The 27,381-nt window shown below is 32.3% G+C and overlaps 1 long non-coding RNA gene across 2 annotated transcripts; it reads right to left on the reverse strand.

Moving 5' to 3' along the window:
- Nucleotides 1-12,035: 12,035 nt before the first annotated feature.
- Nucleotides 12,036-21,656, reverse strand: LOC120354310. Of its 2 annotated transcripts, XR_005572938.1 has the most exons (4): nucleotides 19,655-21,656; nucleotides 18,355-18,479; nucleotides 17,295-17,414; nucleotides 12,036-12,156 (listed from the first exon to the last, which is right to left on the reverse strand). It is a non-coding gene; the product is annotated as an uncharacterized LOC120354310 (long non-coding RNA). The 2 variants fall into 2 exon arrangements; XR_005572939.1 differs by lacking the exon at nucleotides 12,036-12,156 and having other exon boundaries at nucleotides 17,268-17,414; nucleotides 19,655-21,655.
- Between the last annotated feature and the right edge of the window lie 5,725 nt (nucleotides 21,657-27,381).

A 27,381-nucleotide genomic window follows, 5' to 3' on the forward strand; every position in this document is an offset into this window, starting at 1 on the left:
AGATTAATAAATGATGATAATGCTAGAATCTTTGTCAGTTATCTGAATTCCATTAATTGGCTGGAGGTCTACTCCACACTTAATTATAATGATAGATACAATAAATTTTTCGAACTTTTCATGAGAGCTGTGAATGGTTCTTTTCAATTGAAATCTGTAAAATCTAATAATTGCAAACAAAACAGTGAGTGGTATGGTAGTAGTCTTAAAGCATTAAAGGTCAAATGCGATGGCCTTTATCATTTGTTGCTCTCCCTCTATAAAGAATCTAGAAAGTTCTACAGGCTTGAAATAAAGAAGACAAGAATTTCGTATCATAATGCAATTATAAGTAGTTCTATTAATAAGAGTAGGGCTATATGGAAAATTGTAAATAGTTTCACAAAAAATAAATGTAGTAATAGAACTCAAGTTGATGATATAACCTCTGAGGATTTCAACAATTTCTTTGTTGAACATATTTCGCAGTTGAGCCAAGATATACCTGTTAGTGTTGAAAATACAGCTTTTTATTATAGTAAGTTGACAAGACCAAGTGTGAATTTCTCTTTCAAGGCAGTGACTGTTGAAAAAGTTTTCCATACAATTTTAGGTTTAAGTAATAGTAAGTGTATGGATATTTATGGACTTAATGCTTCGATTCTGAAAATAGCAGCTGATAAAATAAGTGAGGTACTGGCTTTTTTATTTAATGATTGTATTATTGCTGGTTGTATGTATCCTGAAAAGTTGAAAAATGTAAAAGTTTTGCCTATACATAAAAAGGGTTCTAGAAAGGAGAAAAGTAACTTCAGACCAATTGCTATTGTACCTGTTTTCTCCAAGGTTTTTGAGACTTTGATTCATGAACAGATGTCATCTTATTTTGAGTCCAACAATATATTCACACATAAGCAATTTGGTTTCAGGGCTGGTAGAAGCACAAATGATCCTATTGTTGGTGTTGTTAGTGGGGTTATAAGCAACATGAAGTCCGGTGATTCTGTGGGTCTGAGGTCATACGATTTTTCAAGAGCTTTCGACACTGTTCAGCACCACATATTGGGAGATAAACTGGGTTTCTATGGCTTTACACCAGGCGCAGTGCGACTTGTTTTATCATATTTGACTGACAGGAATCAGTTTGTATACAAGGATGGGGTTTTGTCAAATGGCAGATTGGTAGAGTTTGGCGTGCCTCAGGGCTCTATTTTAGGCCCTATTCTCTTCAATATCTATGTAAATGATTTGCCGATTAATATTGATGGAAACAGTCTGGATGGTTACCTTTTTGCTGATGACTTTGACTTAAAAATTAATTGCCCATCCGAGTTTGATCTTGAAAGAGAACGAAACCATAGTTATTTTATTCTGAAGGACTGGTGTGCAGCTAATAATTTGTCTCTTAATGATGACAAAACCTCTGATATAATTTTCAATTTCAGAAAGCAGAGGGATGCCACACCACTCAAGTTTCTATGTGTTATGATTGATTCATGTCTGTCATGGGAGGCGCACATTGATTTTTTGTCAGTTAAACTCTCTAAAGGCCTGTATATGTTTCGCAGACTATGTGTAACTGTTGATAGGCCTGTGCTGATGAATATCTATTATGCACACATTCAGAGTCTCCTATCATATGGAATTATGCTTTGGGCTAATAGTGTTAAAGCCAATTCAATCTTTGTCCTTCAGTAGAAGGCTATTAGAATCATATGTGATTTGCCTTTCAATGCTCATTGTAGACCACATTTCATAGAACTTGGATTGCTGACATCGCCATCACTGTATGTTTTTAATATTTTATGTCATGTACAAAAAAATTTGGATAAATATGATACAAACCAACACCATAATTTAAATACACGAAATAGACATAGACTTAAAATTCCGCAATATAGCCATTCCAAATCTCAGAGAAACTGGCACTACATGTCAATGAAATTATATAACTCCACACCAGACAAATTGAAGTTACTAGCATTCACTCAATTTAAAAATAAAATTAAATATGTATTAGTTAATGAATGTTTGTACACAGTAAATGATTTCTTTTCTATAAACTGGGTACCATTTCTCTTATGATATAATGAGTAACTTGTGATCTATGCTTTACATTACTTATTAATTGTATTTTTAAGACTGACTAATGGATAATAGTGATTTAAAAAAGATGTATTTTGACGAAGTCGATGTATTTTTTGTAAATATTGAATGACTAATAAAATTGTATTCTATTCTATTCTATTCTATTGGTTGATAACAAAAATGTTAAAAATTTGTGTTATTAACTCCGTTGTAAACGCAGCTTTAGTCTTAGCTTAATCTGATGCACTATATTTTTATGAAAATTATCCAACAATCAGTATTTACATTTAATGTCGGGGCACAGAGCTTCGCTCGTTATTTTTATTTATTGACTAGAGAGTAGATGGAGAAGAGTAGAGAGTGGTAAATGGAGACGAAGTTTTCAAATATTGAAACCACTCTAATTACCCGGAGAAAAATCGAGAAAATTCTGTTTGAAGTTTGAATTTAAAGAATAGCATTTTTTAAAGTTTAAGCCCTAATATAAAACTACAAAATATTTAACAGCAGATAAAATTACATTAATCTTGTTTGAAATGTTTTTCTCTTTCCAACAATACCCTTGAAATTGAAATTCGACCAGTAGTTTTGAGTTATTGAATATTTGATGCCCGGAAGTAGGCACATTCTGAAAATTTCGAAAAATCCGAATACCTCAAAAACTAAGGTCGATAGGAAAAATGTTTACTGAACATTTTTTGTCAGAAATGATGAGTAGAATATTTATGGTCAACGGTTGTTACAACCTTGGTGGGACACTCTGTATATCATCTACTTTGAAGATAGAATCAGACTATAGAATATTATTCATAATCAAGCAGCTGACAAGAGGATTAGCATGCATTATACAGATGTCTGGCCGAAGAAGATGTCATTATACAGAAGGTAGAGTTTCAATATTTTTACTGATGCGTGCCCATCAGTATCAATACTCCCACATTTTAAAAATAAGTTGAGAAAATTGCGTTAGGTCTACTGTTCACCGAACTACTAGCTATTATATATCACACATGTGAACTTTAAAGTAGAAATACTTTTAAAACTCATGTTAGTGATGACCGTTTCGTTGTGTGCTGCATCATCAAACTAAATCATACAAGGATTCAAACAAAAATCTGATGAAATTATTGGTATTTAACCAGTTCCATGAACACTAAAAGCAGCGTTCAAAGAAAAGTTCAATTGTTCTTACTTAATTTCAATTCAATCAAGTGTTTCAAAAAACACTGGAAATATTATTGCGTGCTGTAACAAAATATGTAGCAAACCTATGTATAACACTATTTATAGCATTTTTGTCTCTTTTAAACTTTTATTTCAAAAATGTTTTAAACTTCGTTGTGAACCTAGTAGGGGGTAGTTTGATAGAAATTTTTATAAAAATCTCTGATGGTGTTGAAAAAAGGCGTGTGAATGACCATTGCCAATATAGCCTCCTAGGTAATACGGTAACACCCAATCCATGAAATTTATGTTAGTTTGGTTCACTTCACGTAGGATTTATAATATTATGCTGATATTTTGTAGATAGAAACATGATTTTGATGACTATATCGTCAAGAACGTTAATAATTATTACAGAAATTAAAAAGATTAAATCATTGCTCTTACATTTTCTTGTTTTCAAAGTTACTTTCAGAAATATCAACACAGTTAGGCTATAGATATGGTATTTTATTTGAATATTAAGGTAACCACCTCACTAAGTATCGATCAAAAATGTGCTATAAGACAAGAAGAGACCGTATTCAACAATCAAAACTCAAGCATCATTTGCATGTGAAATATATAATCAATTTCTAATGTGAAATACTAAGCCTTGTACACACGTCCATACAGATTCGCGCGAACAATCGTATGTACATATGCCTCAACATTCACTGTACATCCTTGTGGACGCGATCCACGTATGCCTCGGCATTCAAAAAGCTATCTGATTTGCAGACGACATGAAGACATGGTAGATGTAGATTTTCCACAACATGACAACAATGGCGTCATTCCATCATTGAAGATAGTTATCACAAATTGCAGCAGTATCATTTTATTCCAATGACTTATATAATAAAATCAAAAATAAAACTTGACAAACAATGTTGGTGGGTTGAACGATTGTAGGTTGAAGTAAGGAAATAAATTGCTACATGACATAAGATTGACAATTTAAACTTTATTAGGTTGTCAAAACATTATCTTGTTAATATACTGAATCTAATTCAACTAGTTATCTAAACAATAATGATATCATCATGAGGGAAGCAATAACTCCACAAGAACGATTGGCTCTAACTTTGAGATTCTTGGCATTATGCGATTCATTTGTTGGTTTCCAGTATCTATTCTGAATCTCAAAAAAAGAAAATTTCTACAATAATTCCAGAAGTTTTGATGACCTAATCAAAGCACTTAACACTGTCTCACAAAATTGACAGTCTTCTTTAAGTAAATTAGCCATAAATTGAATCAAATACTAAACGGTGCCCATTTTAAACTAACTCTGCTCATACACATGACAAGACAAGATTCTCCAAAAGATTAGCTTCAAGATTTACCTTCAAGGGAATACTAGTTCAAAGTTTGAATAAATCTCTCTATAGATAGCCAAGCTATCTAAAACGTATAATATCATTTTTGAAAATTACAATTTCAATTAACAACTCTGATTGATAACATGAATAAAACACAAGATGATTTGATAGCCACAGTAAAATAATATTCGAGCTTACTTTCTCGTAGGAACCCTGTAGAGAAGCTTTTTCCACTTAAATTATGCAGTTCTAAATTTGTTAATCATGATACAAATTATATACTCCATGCATGTTTCTATTAGAATATTTGACAATCCACATATCCTACAAAATTACAAAAATCCTATAATTTACAATTAGTTATTGGATCACAATTTGATTTGCCATTCATTAACCTAATTTATTGGAATTAGGTTATGACGCCTTCAATGTTTACGTTTTGCCTCACCCATATGGCAAAATCGCGTCCACACGTACATTCAATGCTCGCCCGAGGCGCCTTTGAGCACGCCAAAATACCGACAGGGTTGGTATGCTCACCCGAGGCAAACGTACGTGTGTACACCGTGTGTACACGCACGTGTGGACACTGTTCGCTGAGGCATGTGGGCGAACCGGAACCCTGTCGGTATTTTGGCGTGCTCAAAGGCGCCTCGGGCGAGCATTGAATGTACGTGTGGACGCGATTTTGCCATACGGGTGAGGCAAAGCGTAAACATTGAAGGCGTCATAACCTAATTCCAATGAATTAGGTTAATGAATGACAAATCAAATTGTGATCCAATAACTAATTGTAAATTGTAGGATTTTTGTAATTTTGTAGGATATGTGGATTGTCAAATATTTAAATAGAAACATGCATGGAATATATAATTTGTATCATGATTAACAAATTTAGAACTGCATAATTTAAGTGAAAAAAGCTTCTCTAAAGGGCTCCTACAAGAAAGTATAGCTCAAATATTATTTTACTGTGACTATCAAATCATCTTGTGTTTGTTTCATGTTATCAATCAGAGTTGTTAATTAAAATGGTAATCTTCAATATGATATTATATGTTTTAGATAGCTAGGCTATCTATAGAGAGATTTATTCAAACTTTGAACTAGTATTCCCTTTAAGGTAGATCTTGAAGCTAATCTTTTGGAGAATCTTGTTTTGTCATGTGTATGAGCAGAGTTAGTTTAAAATGGGCAGCAACTTAGTATTTGATTCAATTTATTGCTAATTTCCTTAAAGAAGACTGTCAATTTTGTGAGACAGTGTTAAGTGCTTTGATTAGGTCATCAAAACTTCTGGAATTATTGTAGAATTTTTCTTTTTTTGAGATTCAGAATAGATATTGGAAACCAACAAATGAATCGCCTAATGCCAAGAATCTCAAAGTTGGAGCCAATCGTTCTTGTGGAGTTATTGATTCCCTCATGATGATATCATTATTGTTTAGATAACTAGTTGAATTAGATTCAGTATATTAACAAGATAATTTTTTGACAACCTAATAAAGTTTGAACTGTCAATCTTATGTCATGTAGCAATTAATTTCCTTACTTCAACCTACAATCGTTCAACCCACCAACATTGTTTGTCAAGTTTTATTTTTGATTTTATTATATAAGTCATTGAAATAAAATGATACTGCTGCAATTTGTGATAACTATCTTCAATGATGGAATGACGCCATTGTTGTCATGTGGAAAATCTACATCTACCATGTCTTCATGTCGTCTGCAAATCAGATAGCTTTTTGAATGCCGAGGCATACGTGGATCGCGTCCACAAGGACGTACAGTGAATGTTGAGGCATATGTACATACGATTGTTCGCGCGAATCTGTACGGACGTGTGTACAAGGCTTAAAACAATCTTATTCGAATTAAAGTTCATAATTGGCGGTTAGCGTGTGCAGTGTTGAGAGGTAATTTTATATGGAGTATTGTGGTAGCACTGTGTGCGTATACTAGCGCTTGATGTGCCTGGAAAAAGAGTTGCTATGGCGTTCATGTGTTGTGATTGTTTTCTTCTCAGTTGTGGTCCAATAAAATGTAAAGTGAAACAGTTTTGTATTTATTTATAAAGTTAAAATCCATTCCACACTTCACCTAAAATTAACATATTCAACAGGTTATGGGCCCAGTGAGTATGAATGAAAAGTAAAATCTATTGTTTGTGTAAAAGTTGTGATGTGTTGGCTTCGTAGCAACAATAGAGGTAACCTTGAGGCTTGAGCAGCGTAAAACAAAAGTAAAATGGCTGATATAGAAAGTGTTGAAAAACTTAAAAACGTTGAAAACTTTAGTGTGTGGAAATTTCAAGTAAAAATAATTCTAAAATCTCAAGATCTGTGGACAATTGTTGATGGCAGTGAGACGCTCGATGCAGCAGTAAAAACCAAGGATGAAGACAAACTATCATGGATAAAACGAGACGCTAAAGCACAGAAACTCATCATTACAACTATTGAGAAAGGACCTTTAATGCACGTAATAAATTGTGATGACTCTAAATCTATGTTTGACAAACTTTGTAAAATCTATGAAAGAGACAGTGAGCAGCAAAAATATAACCTCTTACAAGAATTCTTCAATTTTTCGTTTGATAAGAAGTTGGACATTGCTTCTAATATAAGTACGGTAATCTTGAAAATCTTTCTTACTGATTAAAATCTATTAACAACGAAATAACTGAGGATATGATAATTTCTAAAATATTGTGCATAATACCTGAACATTTTAAATACTTCATTAGTGCTTGGGAATCGATGCCAGATGAAAAGAAGACACTTCCGACTCTAACATCTAGACTCATAGCTGAAGAATGCAGGAATGAAGGAACATCAAACAGCACCGAGGGGGTCGCCTTTAAAACGGAAATTAAATGTTTCAATTGCAATAAATATGGACATATGGCCAAAGATTGTAAGAACAAGAACTCACGACCAGGGGTAAGTGGTAATAATAATAGTAATATAAGCAAGAGATGTTTCAGCTGTAATGAAATAGGACACTTTGCTTCTCAATGTAATAAGAAAAAAGGTTGTACAATTGCAAGAAAACTAATCATTATGAAAAAGATTGCTTCTTTAGAAAGAAAGAAAATCGGTCAAGTCAGGTCTCTTTTCTAACATCAGAAAACAGAAATAAAACAAATCAATCCACTCAGAACTATTCTATGATTGAGTTTGTTATTGACTCAGGTGCAACATCACATATGGTTAATAATAAAGAATTTTTAAATAATATTGAAAAACAAAATGTAGAGATAGGTGTAGCTAAAACGTCTCAATCAATGATTTCAGAATCCAAAGGCGGTATTATTACTAATCAATGTAACCTAAATGATGTATTATATGTTCCTGACCTAAGTAAAAACTTACTCTCAGTTAGTGCTATTACATCAAAAGGAGGTTCAGTACGTTTTATTGAAGATAAGGTTCAGATTAAAAAAGGTGACAAAATTATTATTGAAGGTCAGAGGCAGGATAATAACCTATTTTCTGTGCAACTAACAATGAATGATCAACAAAGCTTTCATGAAACTAATGTAGCTGTAAAAAATGATGCTCTTACATGGCATAGGAAGTTAGGGCATATGAGTTTTAAAAATATGGAAAAACTTTTGTGTTTGAGTAGTGGAATTGATCTGAGTAACAGAAATTTGATTGAAACTGGTAGTAAACTATGTTAAATATGTGTAACAGCTCGCCAAACTAGGCAACCATTCAGTAGTGTCAGAGATAGAGCTACTAGGCCTCTTCAAGTAATTCATACAGATCTTTGTGGGCCTATAGAACCTATAACTTGGGACAAAAATAGATACTTTCTTGTGCTACTTGATGACTATACTCACTTTGTTATGGTATACTTAATTAAGAATAAGAATGATGTTTTTGAAGCAATAAAACAGTATTCTGCTGAAGTTGAAAGTACCTGGAACTTGAAAAATTGGTCGTTTTCGTTGTGATAATGGAGGCGAATATACTTGTAATAATTTCAAAGATTGGTGTAAAAACACAGGTATTGTGTTAGAGTATCTTCTTCTTCTTCTTCTTCTTCTTCTTCTTTGTCTCTCCCCAGTATGCCTTACAGCGTTGGGGTAGCCTCGGTCCACTTCCTCCATTTATCCCTATCCATCGCCATCCTCCTCATCTCCCGAACCGTCTTCCCTCTTCTTCTCCCTATCTCCTCAATGCGATCCTCATATGAATACCTCGGGCGCCCCACCGTTCTTCTTCCCTGTACTCTAACATTTACAAACTGTTTTGCCTTGCTTTCGTCCCTCATCCGTTGTACATGTCCATACCAACCCAGCTGCCTCGTTTCTATTCTTTCCCCAACATCTCTCATTCCCACTTCTTCCCTTATTCTAGTATTTCTTACTCTATCCCTTCTAGTCTTACCAACTGTCTTTCTGTGGCATTTCATCTCTACAGTCCTTATCTTATTTTCGTGGCTTGATTTTATTGGCCAACTTTCGCTTCCATATAGCATGATGGGCTCTATTATTGTTCTGTATACCTGGTTCTTTATCTTTTTATCAAGCTCTCTTTTTCCAAATATACAGTCTTTTATTGCATAGTAGGCAACAGCTCCCTTTCTGACTCTGTTCAGCACCTCCCTATCAATCCTTCCATCCTCCGAAATCACTGTACCCAGGTATTCATATTTCTCCACCTGTTCCATCTCCTCTCCATTCACCATTATATGCATATTATCTCTCATTCCTTTTGACACTGCCATCACCTTGCTTTTCTTGACATTTAAGACCATATGCCTTGATTTCAATTCCTCTGCCCATTCAGTTGTTGACTGTTGCAATTTTTCTTTTGAATCACAAATCAAGACAATGTCGTCGGCGAACAGAAGAGCTCTTGCACCGATCGGCCTCATATTCCAGTAACCCACCAGCGTGTTCTGTGTTCTTCTTTTACATATTTTGTGTATTTCATCCATGATTAGAATGAATAGTAGAGGACTGAGGCTGTCACCCTGTTTCACGCCTTTTTCCATGGCAAACTCCTCTGACACTCCTCCACCAATGCGCACTCTTGCCACCATTCCTTCATTCACACTAATAATTGCATTGATAAGCTTAGTGGGCACTCTCTTTCTATGCAATACCCTCCATATTAGGTTTCTTGGGACTGTGTCGAAAGCAGCCTTCAGGTCCAAAAAGGCTAGGTATACATTCCTTCCCTTCTCAAGAAATTTGGCACACACACTTCTAAGGGAAGAGATATGCTCCTGGGTCTGCCTGCCCGGTCTGAACGCTGCTTGTTCTTCTTCTATATCATCTTCCACCACTTTCCGCAGCCTCCTCTCAAGTATACCAGTGTACACTTTCATGGCCACCTGAGATAAGCTTACAGCTCTATAGTTATCACACTCAGTGGTAAGACCCTTCTTATGAGACCCTTGTGTTAGAGTATACTGTTCCATATTCACCTGAGTTGAATGGTAAAGCAGAAAGAATGAACAGAACTTTAGTTGAAAAAGTAAGATCTCTTTTGTTTGATTCTAACTTAGACAAGGAAATGTGGGGAGAAGCAATTAGAGTAGCGGCTTATCTAATTAATAGAAGCCCAACGGAAACTCTGGATTGCACCCCATATGAGAAATAGTTCTCAAAGAAACCTGATCTTTCGAGAATCCAAATTTTTGGTAGTGATGCTTTCAGTCATGTACCAGGTCATTTGAAAAAGTTAGATAGTAGGTCTAAAAAGTATGTATTCATTGGATATACTGTAAATGGGTATAGATTGTGGGATGATAAGGCTAGAAAAATTATTATTTCCCGAAATGTAATCTTTTCACAGGGTGAATGTAAAATACAAACAGACATCAGTAATGAGTGTGACAGAAAAGTTAAAATGATAAGTGAAATTCCCGATTGTGACAATAATAATGATGAAGTAGTTGAGATTGTAGGCGTAAACTGTGAAAATGTAGATGCTAATCAAGTAGAACATAATATCCCGGACGACTCTGATCAGAATAATTCCAAAAGACCAATTAGAAATAGGAAAATTCCTGTAGAATTCAATGACTATGCCCAATCAGCAAAATCAACTTGAATCGAAATCAAAACAAGCTCGTTTTGTCAAACGTGAGGGCTTGATTCAAGATTTCATTCGCATGCGTTTTGCTCGAAATGAGTTAAATTCAAGAGCCCGTTTATACATCGTTCAAGCCAGTTTCGAGCTCGAAATGCAGGCTCTAATCAGGCTGGTGCTGCGAGCTAAAATCGAGGTCGCGTTGCGAGCTCGATTCAGGCCCGAGATGCACGGTCGAATCAGGATTGAGATGCAGTCTTGACTCAGGCTTGAAACGCATGCTGGATGCAATCCGTCCATTCAAGGCCACCTGGCACACCTTTCACGAAATTCAAGCTCGATTCTATTGTGATTCTAGATCAATTAGAGTCGGCTTCAAGCTGGATGTTTAGAGTGAATCAATCCTGATTCAAGGCCAGTGCAATCCAATATTAATGCTTAATCATAATTCAAATTTCATCCAGAATTTGAAATAAATCTGTAATTCTTATTATTCATGATTCAATTATTCTTCCAAACTAATGCTCCGATCTTACTATTGCCTTAATACTCTATTTCTATACTCAGTGGACATCCATACATTCTATATAATTATAGATGAAATCTATATATAATATATAGATTATATAATATATATATTATATAGATTTCATTAATATATAGATTATATGGATGAAATCTATATAATATATAGATTATATAATATATATAGACTATATAATATATATATTATATAGATTTCATCTATATATAGAATCTATGATGTCCACTGAGTATAGAAATAGAGTATTGAGGCAATAGTAAGATTGGAGCATTAGTTTGGAAGAATAATTGAATCATGAATAATAAGAATTACAGATTTATTTCAAATTCTGGATGAAATTTGAATTATGATTAAGCATTTATATTGGATTGCACTGAATCAGATTATTGATATATATTTTATATTTTTAATATTATTCAAATTGAATTATTCTTTAAAATTCTCCTGTGAATGGCAAATTACTTATTCATTCTCTCCTGTCAGGGCAGTCTGTAACTGTCTCTGTAGTTGTATTGATTGAGTCGAGATCGACCTCTGCTAACCAATAACAGCTTGCAGACTGTCCTGAGAGGGAGCAGTGCATGAGTCACTCGCCATTCGATGAATTAATTAAATCAAATCTGCTCTAGTTCAACAGCCCTCTATGCTTGCAACACCTCAAATGGAATACAGTTCATATACATCTGAGTAACACATCAATTATTACTTTGAATATCTATTAAAATATTAAATATTATATATTAATATCTATATTAGTTTATTTTCTTTAAAGCTTAACTTCAGAGTATATCTATATGAGCGAAAAATGTAAATAAGAAAGCATTATTTTCAATAAAATGCAATGATTTTTATTAAATATTACAAAAATTGAACTTTCAATTTATTACTAATTATATATTTTTACTTTGAACTGCTATCGTCCTCGATTTGAGCTTCATGAGGCATAGTCTCTCTGCTCTTGGTCCTGTAAAATATGAAATGTACAGTTTAGTGGGATAACTTAATAGGTTATTATGAGTAAAATATAACATTTCTCGGTAATCAATTCTCAGAATGCTGATTATGTAGCTTAAAAACTTTTATAAGTTGGAGACTGATATACATATTGTAACTTTCAGGATAAGTTATTGGTCGAATACTCTACCTTTTGACATACATAAATGAATTTCAACCCCTCATAAGTGGTTGACTTAGACCTTCATAAGGACATCTCATTTACATTTATGACAGTTTGGCACACTGTCAAACGAGAGAATAAAGGGTCTCGAGCATTTCGGGAGCATCTTTTGAAATGAAATGTAAAAATCTGGTGTGGCGCACTCACACAACTTTCCTTGCCGTTATGAAAATTGATCACCTGACGCTATTGTTCCCGCGCATCTCAAGTCTACTATTCAGTGATTTGAGCCAGCTGGTGACAGGGTAATAACGCTGGAGACACACATGAGGTCTGCTATCTCTTCATAGTGAATAATTTAATAGAATCAACAATAATTTGCAATTGAATAATCACATTTTCTCGAATTTAAAGCTTATTTTCAATTTTAGGTGAAAATGTTACTGAACATTAATTGAAGAGATTTTCATGGTCAATCTACTCCACTTGATTTTTTTGTTTCAATTGTATCTGAAGCCTGATAATTGGGATTCTATCTGCATTGATGGGGCGGAGCTCCTGAAATTTTTACAGATATGGGACTTGTGACAGTTGATAGAGCTTATCAATGACTATTTTAGGTATGAATTTGATCAAAATCGTTGGAGCGGTTTCCGAGAAATCACGGAAAACCTTGTTTTTGACAACATTTTCGCCATTTTAGCCGCCATCTTGAATTGCATTTGATCGAAATTGTTCGTGTCGGATCCTTATAGTGAAAGGACCTTAAGTTCCAAATGTCAAGTCATTCCGTTAATTGGGAGATGAGATATCGTGTACACAGACGCACATACACACACACACACACACACACACACACACACACACACACACACACACACACACACACACACACACAGACCAATACCCAAAAACCAGTTTTTTGGACTCAGGGGACCTTCAAACGTATAGAAATTTAGAAATTGGGGTGCCTTAATTTTTTTCGGAAAGCAATACTTTCCTTACCTATGGTAATAGGGCAAGGAAAGTAAAAAGTACCAAACAGATTACTAAATAAATAATCAGTTTTTCAATGTGTTTCGTTATTCATCAAAAAAAGTGATGTTTTAAGTTTTATTACTTTTATCAATCATTTCTATAAAAACTAAAACTTCAATCAGCCGCCATTTTTGATAAAAGTATCATAGAACATTTTTATTGATGTCGTCATTCTTGTTTTAAAAAGGCCTTTAAAATTATGTACCACACAATGGGTGTTTACATTTTAAATATTTGAGTTACAAACCCTCATTTCTTCAAAAACTAAAACTTCAATCAGCCGCCAAAAACTGTTTGAAGGAGGTTCCGTCTTTGGGTAGCAGTGATTGGACATTGGTTGCAAAAAGGCAAACATGTAGAAGAAATTTGAAAAGAGTATTGGGAGCAAGCGGTGAAGTGTACGAAACGATGAGTTCTTCTTTGATTCAAGTAACTGATTTGCAATTTCTCCACATGTATTGGGACTACTAATTTATGATTATTCCATACTTTCATAAAAGAAAGCCTTTTTGACATGATTGTTCTATTCACAAATAAGTTTATTGAATGAACTATTTTCATTTCACAACATATTGGACAATTCAATTTTCTATCTGTAAGTCAAATATTTTCTTGGATTTTTATTTTTATACTTTGAAAACATGATCAATAATAATAATTTACTAATGATGAATTTTGTGTGCGTATATGTATGTCATTGGCCTTTGATGATACTGCTATTTCCTTATAATTGAAAAAAAAATGGGTTGGTTCAGGTGGTTTACACTCAAGAATAGTATAATAGTAGGTTGCCTTGATCACATAAGACGCGTGGAGAACGCAGCCTGCAGAGTTCTAATACCATTCTGAATGTCTAATACCATTCTGTGACGTCATGCTGCGACCTCTCGCCCCGGCTTAACATGCATTCAAATGTAAAAATGCCAAACTTTGAGCCCTCATAGCAAATCAACCATCAACTTTACATAGGAGTGATTGACATCAAAATGTTCAGCATTTTATCCCCTTTGAAACAATATCAAACTAATTTTCAGTAAAAATCCTATAAATGTTACCGGCGAGTCTAAAGCAAATCGTTTGAACACACAATTTGATTTGATAATACCATTTCAAATACGTTTTTGTACTTTCTTTTAGTTTTTTCTGCATCGTTTTAGTTCTTTCTCTTAAACAGATTCTATTCTCATTTAGAAATTTTATCCTTATGAAGTCTGTGGAAAGAACTAACAGCTTCTTTAGGAATTTCAGGATATTAACGTTATTTTATCAACAACTCCTGAAACAATGCGAACCCATCAACGGTTGCCTAGCTTTATCACAAAAATAAACAGTCTAGATAAGCCCTAAGAATATATGAACATCATTTAAACATTATAAAGATTTTTATTTATCCCAATTATGATAAAAAAATAGATAATCATGACTTTTAATGACTTTAATGCTGTTATTTTATCAAAAAATAAAACGCATTACACTACTGTACTGTAAAGTAGTTGAATAATTTCATGAATAATTAATGTTATATTATTTGAAGTCATAATTTGATGAGCTATTTAAATTATAATTAAGATCTATTCTTGCTTTACACAAGTGTTTTTTGCATTCATAAGTATCCCATGGACACATTGAAATAAAAAATATCATACTACCGTGAATAATATATGGTATTTCCTTTGTAAATTTGTGTCCCATGAAAATAATCGATAAAATATACTAATAATCGTCATAATAATAATACTGCACTGAGCAGAAACAAAAACACAATACAAGAGCAATGTGTTGGCACTACGCTTTCCAGTAGACAACTGAAATAATTATTAGTAACCAGACAGTTCAACGTTCTAAAAATAACTTGTAACCATGGTGAACAGTTCCATGATTTCGCTAAATTGGTTCTAGGTATATGTCAATTAATAAAGTCTTAAACAAATATCATTAATACAAATGCTTGCAACTAGCATTCCAGGCGACGATACAACTATCAATTTTCACAAACAATTGTCAAATAAGGAACAATCATTTTTAAATATTATTGGACGACCAGCATAAAATTAAATGAGTTCGCTTCATTTTGTCATATTATTGTTTAAAATAAGTCCAAAACAAATAAGTTACCAGCCTTTTCACAAATATGAATAGGTTTTACCGATTGAATATAGTGATAGATTCAAGGACTTTCTACACTTTTCGAAATGAATTAATGTTTTCAAAATACACATTGATGTGGAGCTTGTTTCTTTCCGAATTGAATAGCATATTCATATTTTTTATCAATACAGCGGTTTTTATGTGAGGAAGTGATATTTGACGCGGTGTTTTGTATGTAATTCTTATGGGAAGCCGGCGTTTGCCACGTAGGCTCATGCCATCTCATCCGCGTATGTAAACGCGATTGAGGCAACCTGCTATACACTATCCTTGGTTTACACTCCCATTCTATATAAAGACCGAGTGGCACATATATGTGTCACGAGTGAAAAAACCCTGAAATTTGAGAAACTTGAGGAATTTAACGATCTTCCAGAGTAATTCAAATTACTGTTAAGGAAATATTCATTTCAACAGGTGATATGATTTGGAATGTGTGGAGTATTCTGTATTAATTGACTGGTATATATGAAGTAAACCTAATTTTTTATTGGGAGGAGTTGATTAGTCATGTCGCACATATATGTGCCACCCAGGAGCGAATGTGCTATTCCTTTTTAGTCGAATATATGACATTTTTGGTTATGTAAATATGGATGTTACTTATTTTTATTGTATGTTAATTTTTATATGTTAGCAAGGTTAGCGTTTTAGGCAATATTTACACTGCACTGTAGTAGATAGCCGTATTTGTTTTTCAAACCATACCTGTAGGTATGTAAATAAAAACAGAAATTCAAGTACCCATTTTAAAATTGGCATATTTCTTTTTAGAAATAAAAATATTAGAATAATATTATTTTTATTTTTCTTTGATTTCTATTCTCAAGTATTATTCAAGAGTAGCCCTAAAGAAAAAGACTATAGGTATGTTTTATCCCAGTAATGCGTTCACACTAACTCACTCAAAGTTGCAACCATATTAGTCCAGTCAATATAGACATGAAAAAGAGGGCCTGCTAGTAATTTATATTTTATTTCTGATTTTTATACCTATATTTTTTTAACATCAATGAAAATTAAACTAGAACTTTCAGCAGTAAAATATTATAAAAACATTTTGGGACATATTATTCATTATCAAAATTTGGGAATAAAATAGTTTTGGGCAAAGCCTGCTATTCTTTCAAAATTATATTTTTATGATTTGTGATTGTATCCACAAAAGGATAAATAAATTCAGAACCAATCAATATTTGCATGATAAATAATTGTCTTGTTCTATATAGATACAGAGTGGCCCAAAAACCTTGTATTTTCGATAAAATGGATATTTTCAGAAAATATTTTTTTAATAGTTCAACAATACTATGAAGAATCTATCCTCTAAATCTCAAGGATTTATCTTTAACCGAATTTTAAATGTTCTGTCCGAAAAATTCAAACTTTAGGCTCTCATATCTCAAAAAGTAATGATCGGAAAAAATGTTTTTCTGAGGATACCTTTTCATTTTGATAGGTTGATGATATACAAACCGAAAAACTTTGAAAAATATCACCAGTATAAATTTTATTTTTAGCCTTTGCACAACCTTAAACCGACTCTAGCCGCGGTTCACACTTCTGCCAGTTCACTCATTCGTCAAACTTCTTGTAACATATCCAACATTATTGAGATTTATTGTGACTTAAGTCTCCAATATGGTTCTTTGGAAATTACTATACTAATTTGCAGCTTGTTTTACAATAAATTTTTGCTTCATATGAAATTAAAAATCTGAGCCTATTCAATTATAAAGTTATCATTTTAAAATTTTAAAACTGCTTTAGTGATTAGGAAATAGTATAGTGCAACTTACTGAAAATGGTTTCCATCAGATGTAGAAAGGAGTTTTAAATCTAAAACTGTAGTTGGCAGCATATTCGTCTGTCATGGTGGATTTTGGTATATGCGTCTGCAGTTCTATTCCCACCTTTGCCTGAAATCAAATGATACATTAAATGTATGAAAGCGATTTTCTAATTGAAAGGAATTTTATAAGTGATAGTAAATGATATAACAATAAACCAATACAAGAGAGTTTTAAAGGACCTTACATAGTACTGAACTAATTATCAAATTGTAGCCTATCAATGAGAATGATTGCTTTTATTTACAATTTATTTAAAGTATTTCTCAAGGGGGTTATTTTATACTGGTCATATTGGAATAAATATGGTTTAATCTAATCAAAATATTAAAAAAAATTTAGTTCATGTCCCTAACAAAAATGTAACTATAGTCCCTAATAAATATAACTAATAATTAGTAGGTAGGCCTATAATGGTGTTATGAATAGTTCTATTATTGTAACATTTTACAATAGCTTCTTTTATATCATAACCATCCATGATATTAAATCAATCTATTATAATATTACTGAATCATATAATCACTAGCTTAAAATGTATTGAATCATGAAATTAAAACCACTAACTTAATAGTTTTTTACAAGTTTGAAGTTAACCATCAATGGTAACAGTTTAATCAACTGTTAGACCTGGTTGCACAAAAGCCGGTTGAATTTTAACCGTGATTAACTTCATGAGAACCAATCAGAGAATGCGTTTTTGATAAAACGGCTTCTCTGATTGGCTCTCGCGGAATTAATCACGGTTAAAATTTAACCGGCTTTTGTGCAACCGGGCCTTAGTGTTTGAAAATGATAAACATTCAATTTATAAACACTAAAAATTGCAATTACTGTTATATTAGGGTTATTAATAGGGCTTGACATAAAATCTTAAAACTGCTCCAGTAATTCTTGAATATAGACTATTGTAGGTAGCCTAAGTTTGTTTGTTAAGGTTACAAGTAAGTTTGTTTATGTAGGCTATGTTGAAAAATTTGATCATTGATCGAGATAGAGTGCAACTTACTGAAAATGGCTTTCATCAAATGTAAAGGAGAAGAACTTTTTTCAAATCTAATCCTTGGCATCATATTCATCTGTCATGGTGGATTTTAGTATAATATGTATCTGCAGTTCTATTCCCACCTTCGTCTGAAATCAAATGGAACATGTATGAAAGCAATTATCTAGTTGAAAGAAATTTTGGCTAAAGTGCACGTCCAGTGCCAACATACTTGTCATCAAATTTTTGGTTGGGATCGATTTAGTATGATATTTTGAGCACAAAATCAAAAAATTAAACGGAGGTCACTATTGTTTTCAAAATAAACTAAGTTCAAAGTAGCACAACTTTACATGCATTTAACCTATGCTATAAGTAGCAACCATAAGTAGCTAAGGTTAGGAAAAGTTTAGGTTAATAAAGCTTAGGTTAGGAAAAGCTTAGGGTTAGGAAAACTCAGATTAGGAATATCATAATTTGATGATTTCAATAATCAAAATGGCTGCTACTCATAGGTTAAATGCATGTAAAATTGTGCTACTTTGAACTTAGTTTATTTCAAAAACAATAGTGACCGCCGTTTAATTTTTGTGATTTTGTGCTCAAAATAGCATACTTAATAATCAATCCCAACCAAAAATTTGATGACAGGTATGTTGGCACTGGACGTGCATTTACACCGAAATTTTGAAGTAATAATTTAGTATGGTTTTAATAAATTGATAGTATTAAAACAATAAACCAATACAAGGGAGTATTTAAGGACCTTACATAGTACTGAACTAATTATTAAATTGTAGCCTATCAATAAGAATGATTGCTGCTATTTACAGTTTATTTAGAGTATTTCTCAAGAGGTTGATTTGATAGGCTACTAGTCATATTGAAATAGGCTAATGTTTTATCTAATCAAAATACTGTATTCAAAAAGTTAATTAGGTCAAATATTATGATATTACTGAATCATATAATCACTAGTTTAAAAATTATTAACTAAATCATAAAATCGAAACCACACTTGATAGTTGTTTTACAAGTTTAAGGTACCAACAATGTTAACAGTTGGTTAAATCAACTGTTTGGGTTTAAAAATGGAAAAAATTAACTTATACACACTAAAAATTGCAATTAATGTTGTATCAGGATTCTTAATAGGGCCTAACATAATAATTATTTACCATAGTGCTTTTTAAAACAACATGTGCTTTACAAATTTGTCTGGGGAATGCTTTGCCATCACTAGGCTAAACAGTTTTGTTTAGTAGGTAACTTCATGCTATTAAATTTATCAATAAATATCCTAGACATAAATGAATGATCTTACCTTAATTTAAGACCTTCAGCAATCAAAAATCATCATCAACTTGATGACGCGATAAAATAAAGGATAAACAAACAACAAACCAATACTGCAATACTTCATCTTCAACTACTGAAAACTGAAGAAGACAGGACGAGGACATCTTTAATGGCTGTCGCTCAAGCGCAGTAGTGCACAAGCACGAATCACCCCGGGAGTTTCAAAGTTATTGATATAGACAATCTTTATTGTTAACATTAAAACAGTCCATATTTCTGGGATGGATTAATGATTTCTTTATGGGGACATTTGTGCTTCCACTGAAATAATGTTGGAATCAATAAAATAGTACCTAGTTTATTATTATTTGAATTTGAAACTTGAAAATTATTTCATAGGCTTGGTGTGTGACATGATTTTCAGCACAAACTGGAATCTAATTTGAAAAAATGATATAACTTTCTCAATTTTGGATGGAAACATTTGAAATTCTAGGACAATGTTTATAACATGAACAGAATCGTTAATTATTTTTTTCAAAATTTTTCATCATCAATTACCAATTATTTAAAATTTTAAACGTTAGTAGCCCGTCAACGGCCCATCTGACGGGATTTTTGCATTGAGAAGAAGTGCTGGAAATCTACTTCTGTAGCCGAATAAGTGATAAAAGACTGCTTTTTTGAACATTTTTGGGAAACTTAGAAATCGATCAAATTTTTTCCAAGTCCCTATTTGGATTAAAATTAGCGCAAAAGGTCTATTATATCATCAACAGTACGTTGTAGACAATTTTCGCAAGAGACAAAAAGTGTTTGAAATTCAATTCTGCATCCGAACTATTGATTAGAAATACAATTTTTCGACTTTTTTGGGAAACTTGAACATCTGGCAAGTCCCTCTGGATTTAGCGCAAAAGGTCAATTATATCGTTAACAGTGCATTTTAGACGATTTTCGCAGAAGACAAAAAGTATTTGAATTGCAATTCTGCACCTGAATTGATTAACAAAAAGCTTAAAATGAGACTTTTTGGAAAACTCAAAAAATTTCAGTCTTAATTTGTGTAAAACATTTTCTTTATCTCGATAACGGTGAGTTGGAGACGATTTTTGAAGAAGATAGAAAGGGATTGGAATTCAATTCCACTTAGGAATATTGGTCAGAAAGCCTAAATTGAGACATTTTTAGGGATTAAGATACACAGGTGAGGGGGGAGGAGACACCTTCTGAAAAAAATGTTTGATTTTCACTTATAACATTTTCACTTAGTGTGTTGACTGGGTAGGTACTGTAGAAATTCCATACTGTACCAACCTTTCTAACGTTTATTTTAGTAAACATTTCTAAGTTTATCAAACGTTGTTTTCATAACGTTTATCAGCAATATACATTCTAGACGTTTATTAAACGTTTATAGAGTAAACGTTCATTTTAGTAAAATTCCCTAACGTTTATTGAACGTTGTTTTCATAACGTTTATCGGATTTATACATTTTAAACATTTATTAATTTATTAAACGTTTTTTAAACTTTTTGTGCTGTGTGGGATGAACACTACAGGTTGATCTCTTCTCCCCTGTATTAGAGGAGATTTTGGAAGTGACAATGAGAAATAGACAATGTAAAGAAGACAATGTAAAATAGGCTACTCGAGGATTGTTCGACACTCACAATAGAAACAAAATTCAAGGGAATGCGTAGCAAGCTATATTCAAGATCGATTCAAATCGGCTTTAACCAATACCTACTATTACTTCAGGCCCCACAACTGATCTCTAACAAACTATGACGTCATCACATGTAGATCATCGATGATCTACTGGCGGTAAGCAAGCGAGTAAGTAATAGTAGGTATTGAATAAGGGCGCTGATGCTTATTATCACATCTGATATGGTAATCAACAAAATTGGAATTACAAATTCAATTTTAACGGTGTTCCATTTCAATGAATATGGTTTGTTTATCATTCTTCTAATATTTGTTTGTGAAAAGTAATAATGAATTTGGGGTTTTGAATCATTGGGATACTGCTGTGTACCGGTACCTAATTGTTGCGGGAATTATAACAAGATTCCAAAAGTTTCCGTACGGTTTTAAAGTTTAAAACGGTTTTTTTACTTTTTCGAAAGATGATACTTTGAAACGAAAATGGATACGAGCGATAAGAAGAAAGAGCTTCAATTCTACAAAACAACGGTTTACATGAAGTGTAGAAGAACAGTGTAAATAAAGTGTGAGTGGAAAATTTAATTAAAGTGTGGAAGAACAGTGTAAATAAAATGTGAAATAACAGTGTAATTAGAGTGTGGAAGAACAGTGTGAATAAAGTGTGTGAAAGAACTTTTGAATTAATAAATTAAAAAGTAAATGCAAAGTGTTGAACTGCCCATAACATCAAAATATTGAAGGTTTTACCTAACTGAAAAACATCTCCTGATGGGTTTCTTTGTACTACAGATCAATTGTGATCAAGTTTGTGGGAGCCTCTTTCCTAAAAAAGAGTTAGGAAATTTGGTTTATCTTTGATTTACCTCTCCTTCGACTCTGATACAGGCTATTATTAAGTATTTTTGGTTGAGATGAATTTATCAATAGCTCTATCACTGAATTGAGTAGGCCTATGTCTATCAATCTGAAAATATGGATAAATTATTGCATTTGTGGAATAGTGTTTTTATTTCAATAAAATTTCTATTTATTAAAATACAAGTGTCTTTAATTTGAAATTTAGATAGTATTCCATCCAATAAAAATCCATACAGTAACAAAAGTTACATTGATAAGCTAGTAGAATCTACTACGTTCTAGGAAGAATCAATCTACATGTTATGACGTCATTAATTAGTTGTGGGGCCTGAAGTAATATAGTAGGTATTGCTTTAACTGACAAGGGTTATTCAAGGCAGAGTCAAGACTTGTTTGACTCATGCAATAAAAGCTGAAATCGAACGAATACCTTTCGAGCCATATTCAAGATCGATTCTAATCAAGACTGTTAGCTTTGACTGACAAGGGAAATTCAAGGCAAAGTCAAGACTTGTTTGACCCATGCAATAAAAGCTAAATTCGAACAAATACATAGCATGCCATATTAAATTTCGATTCCAACCAAGTTTGTTAGCCTTGAAAAACAAGGGTATGCTGCTTTCGATTCTAGTATGGAAATTCAAGGGGACTTCAAGTTGAATGTCAAGCAACATCGTTTCCAGCTGGATTCAACTTCAGCCTTGATTGACAAGTGAAGGCTGCTTCTAATTCAAGCCTTGAATCAAGCCTTACTGCTGACTGGGTGTAATGCTCACTTATGAGGAAGCTATAACTGGTAATGATAAAGATTTGTGGGAAAAAGCAATTGATGAAGAAAAGTCTTCTTTGTTTAAAAATAATACATGGGAAAACGTTGAAGTAAATGAACCTATTGAATCAAAGGTTATTAGTAGCATGTGGGTCTTTACAATTAAAGAGTCTGGTAAGTATAAAGCCAGACTAGTGGCTAGAGGTTTTGAACAAAAAGTAGGGATTGATTACAATGAAACATATCCCAGGTAGCACAGAAACGTTGAAATAACGCTACAAACACGTAATACCTTAACGTTGAAAAGACGTTGAAATTCAACGTTGAAAACACGAAAAAATGTCTGCCGTTTCCACATTATTTTCAACGTTGAATAATAGTAGAAAAAACATTGTAACAACCAATATTTTCAACTATAAATAGTCGTTGAAAGCATGTCGTGACAACCATTATTTTCAACTATAAATAGACATTGAATTAGCCATACTTATGAACTGGTACCTTATCAATTACATGGTAATATTTCTAAAATCATTTGAAAAGAGATGAAAATACAAAATCATATTTCCATTTATTTACATATGATTTCATGTAACAGAAATATTACTGTGCAATGCGGTACATTGGTAAGGTGACATTAAAAACACACAATAAAAACCATATTACTTCATCTCTTTTCTGTATAGGGCTACTTTTTATAGAACTAGAAAGAAAAATAAAAATCTCAGTACCCTTTTTGAATTATTTAATCATTATTTAAATGATTCAAAAAGGGTATTGGGATTTTTATTTTTCTTTCTATTTCCATATTCAATTTTGATCCACAAAAATTAGTATGATAAAAGTTTGTTTAAAAAACTGAGATGGTTACAACCAAATTACCATGGTAATTTAATATGCTCTGCCAAGCTCAAAAACATTTTATGTCTGTAAGAAACATACCTAACTTAAAACTATTATTTCAAGAATTCAGCAGTTGTTTAAAAATCTTGAATTTTTAGTATGATAATTTCATCTGTGGTGAGTAAAAATAGCTAAATCCTTTCTAGCAAATAATATAGATCATCTAAATTTTTACTTGACATTTATGCCAGGTTTAAACTATGCCAATTGGCAAAACAATAATAATTGTCTTCTTAAACCGTCAGCTAATGTTGTCAATTAGTTTTTATTTAGCCATGCCTAGATGATGGTTTTAGAATTAAAAGATTCAATTGATACTTTACACCAGCTGTACATTTCAGAAGACAATATTATTGTCTTGCCAATTGGCATCGTATAAACCCCCCTACAATTTAGTTTTCAGGTATGATGATGGTTTGTGATTTATGCAATGGACAAACAAATATTTTATTACAGTGTTTCAATAGAAAGGAACTTTCAAAATAACTTTCCACTTTCATTTCATAATACTTTAATATTTTATCAAATATTTGTGTAAAATAAATATAAATATAAACATAAATATTAATGTGTTTAAATATTTTATTTTATACCTTAATATTTTTAATTACCGACAAAATTAGATTGTTTTTTTTCTCCACTGAAAATACTCTGACTGTCGCATATTTTAGCCAATCCTTAATAGCATCTTCAATTTGGGTCTTAATGCCCTCAGTCTACCCACAAGATTTTTTGATAGAATCTGAAACATAAGGTAATATAAATTTTAATGAGAAATTCTATAAATATGAAGGCAGATGAAATTTTGCCATCACATAGGAGTTATTATTTGATACAGGTGTTGCATGGTTAAAAGGGACAAGTACAAAAATTTTTCTCAAATGCACATCTAATATTTTGTTATACACATTGATATTTTGAATCACAAGGCGAGGTGATGACTGTTTTTTAGATATTCGTTCAAACATTCAAATGGACTAAGAATAAAGTAAGAATATTGGGTTTCCAAATTTTGTAGCATAGACGAATTTTAACTTGAAATACTCCTCTTTCATTAGGCCTATAGAACTAAACAAATAAGGCTCTATATAAAAACGGTAAAAAATTTACTTTTTAGATTTATGAGTAAAATGTAATAGTTACTGTAGGTACATACTTAGTTTTATGAAAAAAAAACAGTTGTATGCCGATATTTTAACCATTTTTTATTGGCCTACTAAATTTTGTAAACCTAGACCAAAAGTTAAAATCACAATGAAATTAATCAAAAATATCCTTGACATATGAGTTGTAAACATTCATAAATTAATTGGAAATTAAATTTTAAAATGAACAAGTTTAAGCTAAATTTCATCACCATGGAATGACGATATTTGAAAAATGTTAATATTTATGAGCTGAACTCCAGGCACCCATTTCCAATTTCTTGGATCACCGAGTTAATTACTGAGCTTGTTAAAAGCAATCACTTTGATGTTAGCCTACATAGACTATTTATGAGTGCCATAGCAACAGACTTCCATTGTTTGCAGGTTAAATTGGGTTTTGTTTTAAAAAATTATATTTTTCATTATATTATTAAGTTTCATTCAATTTCTCAACACAAGCAGTCCTGTGACAAAAACAATACATAGATAGCATAATGAGAATATTTGTGTAGAAATCAAAGTAATTGTAATTAATTTGGAAGTTAAGTAGTAGGCTACATGTACAATACTTAGAACCAAGCTTATTGTATTATATTAATTTTTAATATATTAAATTAGAGCCCACTAATTTAACAAATATACCTAACCCTAACCTCGAATGTAAACAAGTGTCAATAACACACAATATTTGTTTTCAAGTTTAGACAATAAATCACCAAAAAATCTCATATTTAAATAAAAATAATAAATTAAATAATTTTACCAAGTCAAAGTGGAATGGGTAGACACTTCTAAAAGAGTTCACAGCTTTCATCAACATGATGAGAATTCAAACATGAAATGGCGTCGATCGGTCGATGACAAGAGTTGCTTGCTAGATCCGTTTTTGTATAAGGACTACTGTAGCGCTGTGAGTGGTGAAATTGGAAGCTCGTTTTCAACGAGAGATCAACCGTTGAAAACAACGTTGTATTTAAAACATTGAAAAATTCAACCGCTGACGGTTATTCAACCTCAACAACCAAATTTCAACGTTGGAAACACGTAGGTGTGCTACCTGGGATAGTCCAGTAGTTAGCAATTCTGCTCTCAGATTGATCTTCGGTATTGCTGCAATTAAAAACTATAAAATGATGCAATTCGATATAAAAACTGCTTTTTTGTATGGCGATTTAGATGAGGAGATATTTATTAGTCTACCAGAAGGTTTTGATGGTACTAAAATTGTAAAACTTAAAAAAGCTTTGTATGGTTTGAAACAAGCACCACTAAAATGGAATCAATGTTTTTCTAAAAGTTTAGCTGAAAATGGGTTAGTAGCTGTAAGTGTAGAACTTTGTATTTTTAAGACTAAAGATTCTAAGATAATTTTAGCATTGTTTGTTGATGATGGTATAGTGATGGGAGAAAACGAAGATGACATGAAATTACTATTAATGAAATTGAGTGAAAAATTTGAAGTGAAGATCGATTTTGTTCCTAAATATTTTTTAGGGATGACAATAGATGAGACAACTGATAAAATTGTATTGAAACAATCTAAGTATGCTCTTCAAATTATTGACAAGTATAATATGACTGAGGCCAAAGTTTCTAATATTCCTATTGGTAACCAAAACAGTATCACTATGAATGAGAGTAAAGTCAGTAACTTTCCAATGAGAGAAGCTGTAGGCAGTTTGTTGTATCTTTCAAGTAAAACTAGACCAGATATTGCATTGGCTATAAATTTAGAAAGTAGGCATTTGGAAAACTTCACTAATAGGGATGTTGTAAATGTGAAACAAACTTTGAGATACATTAAAGGTTCGATTGACAAAGGTATAGCTTATGAAAAATTAGATAATAAGAGTAATATTATTAAGGCTTATTGTGACTCTGATTATGCAAATGACATTGAAACCCGTAAAAGTATTTCAGGATATGTAATTTTTTATGCTGGAGGGCCTATTGCTTGGTGTTCAAGAAAACAACCTATTGTTGCCTTATCAAGTACAGAGGCGGAATATATTGCAGCTGCTGACTGTGTAAAAGAATATTGTATCTCAAATGCTTAGTTGAAGACTTGATAAAAAGTGAAGTAAAGGTAATTCTTAATATTGACAATCAAAGTGCAATAAAATTGATAAATAATGATGTTTTTAATAGAAGGAGCAAACATATTGATGTAAGGTATCACTTTCTCATTGAGAAATTGAGAGAAAACAAAATAGAAATTCAGTATATTGAGAGTTCTAAAAATGTTGCTGATGGTTTAACAAAGCCACTTGATAAATTGAAATTTGAGCAATTCAGATCTGCTGTTATTAAGTAAATTTGGTCTCATGTAGTAACTTATGAATTTGTATTCTTAAGGAATGTTTTCTTTTTTGAAATTATAAAATTAAGGGAGGGTGTTGAGA

The sequence above is a fragment of the Nilaparvata lugens genome, chromosome X, assembly GCF_014356525.2.
Source record: "Nilaparvata lugens isolate BPH chromosome X, ASM1435652v1, whole genome shotgun sequence".
NCBI lineage: Eukaryota > Metazoa > Arthropoda > Insecta > Hemiptera > Delphacidae > Nilaparvata > Nilaparvata lugens.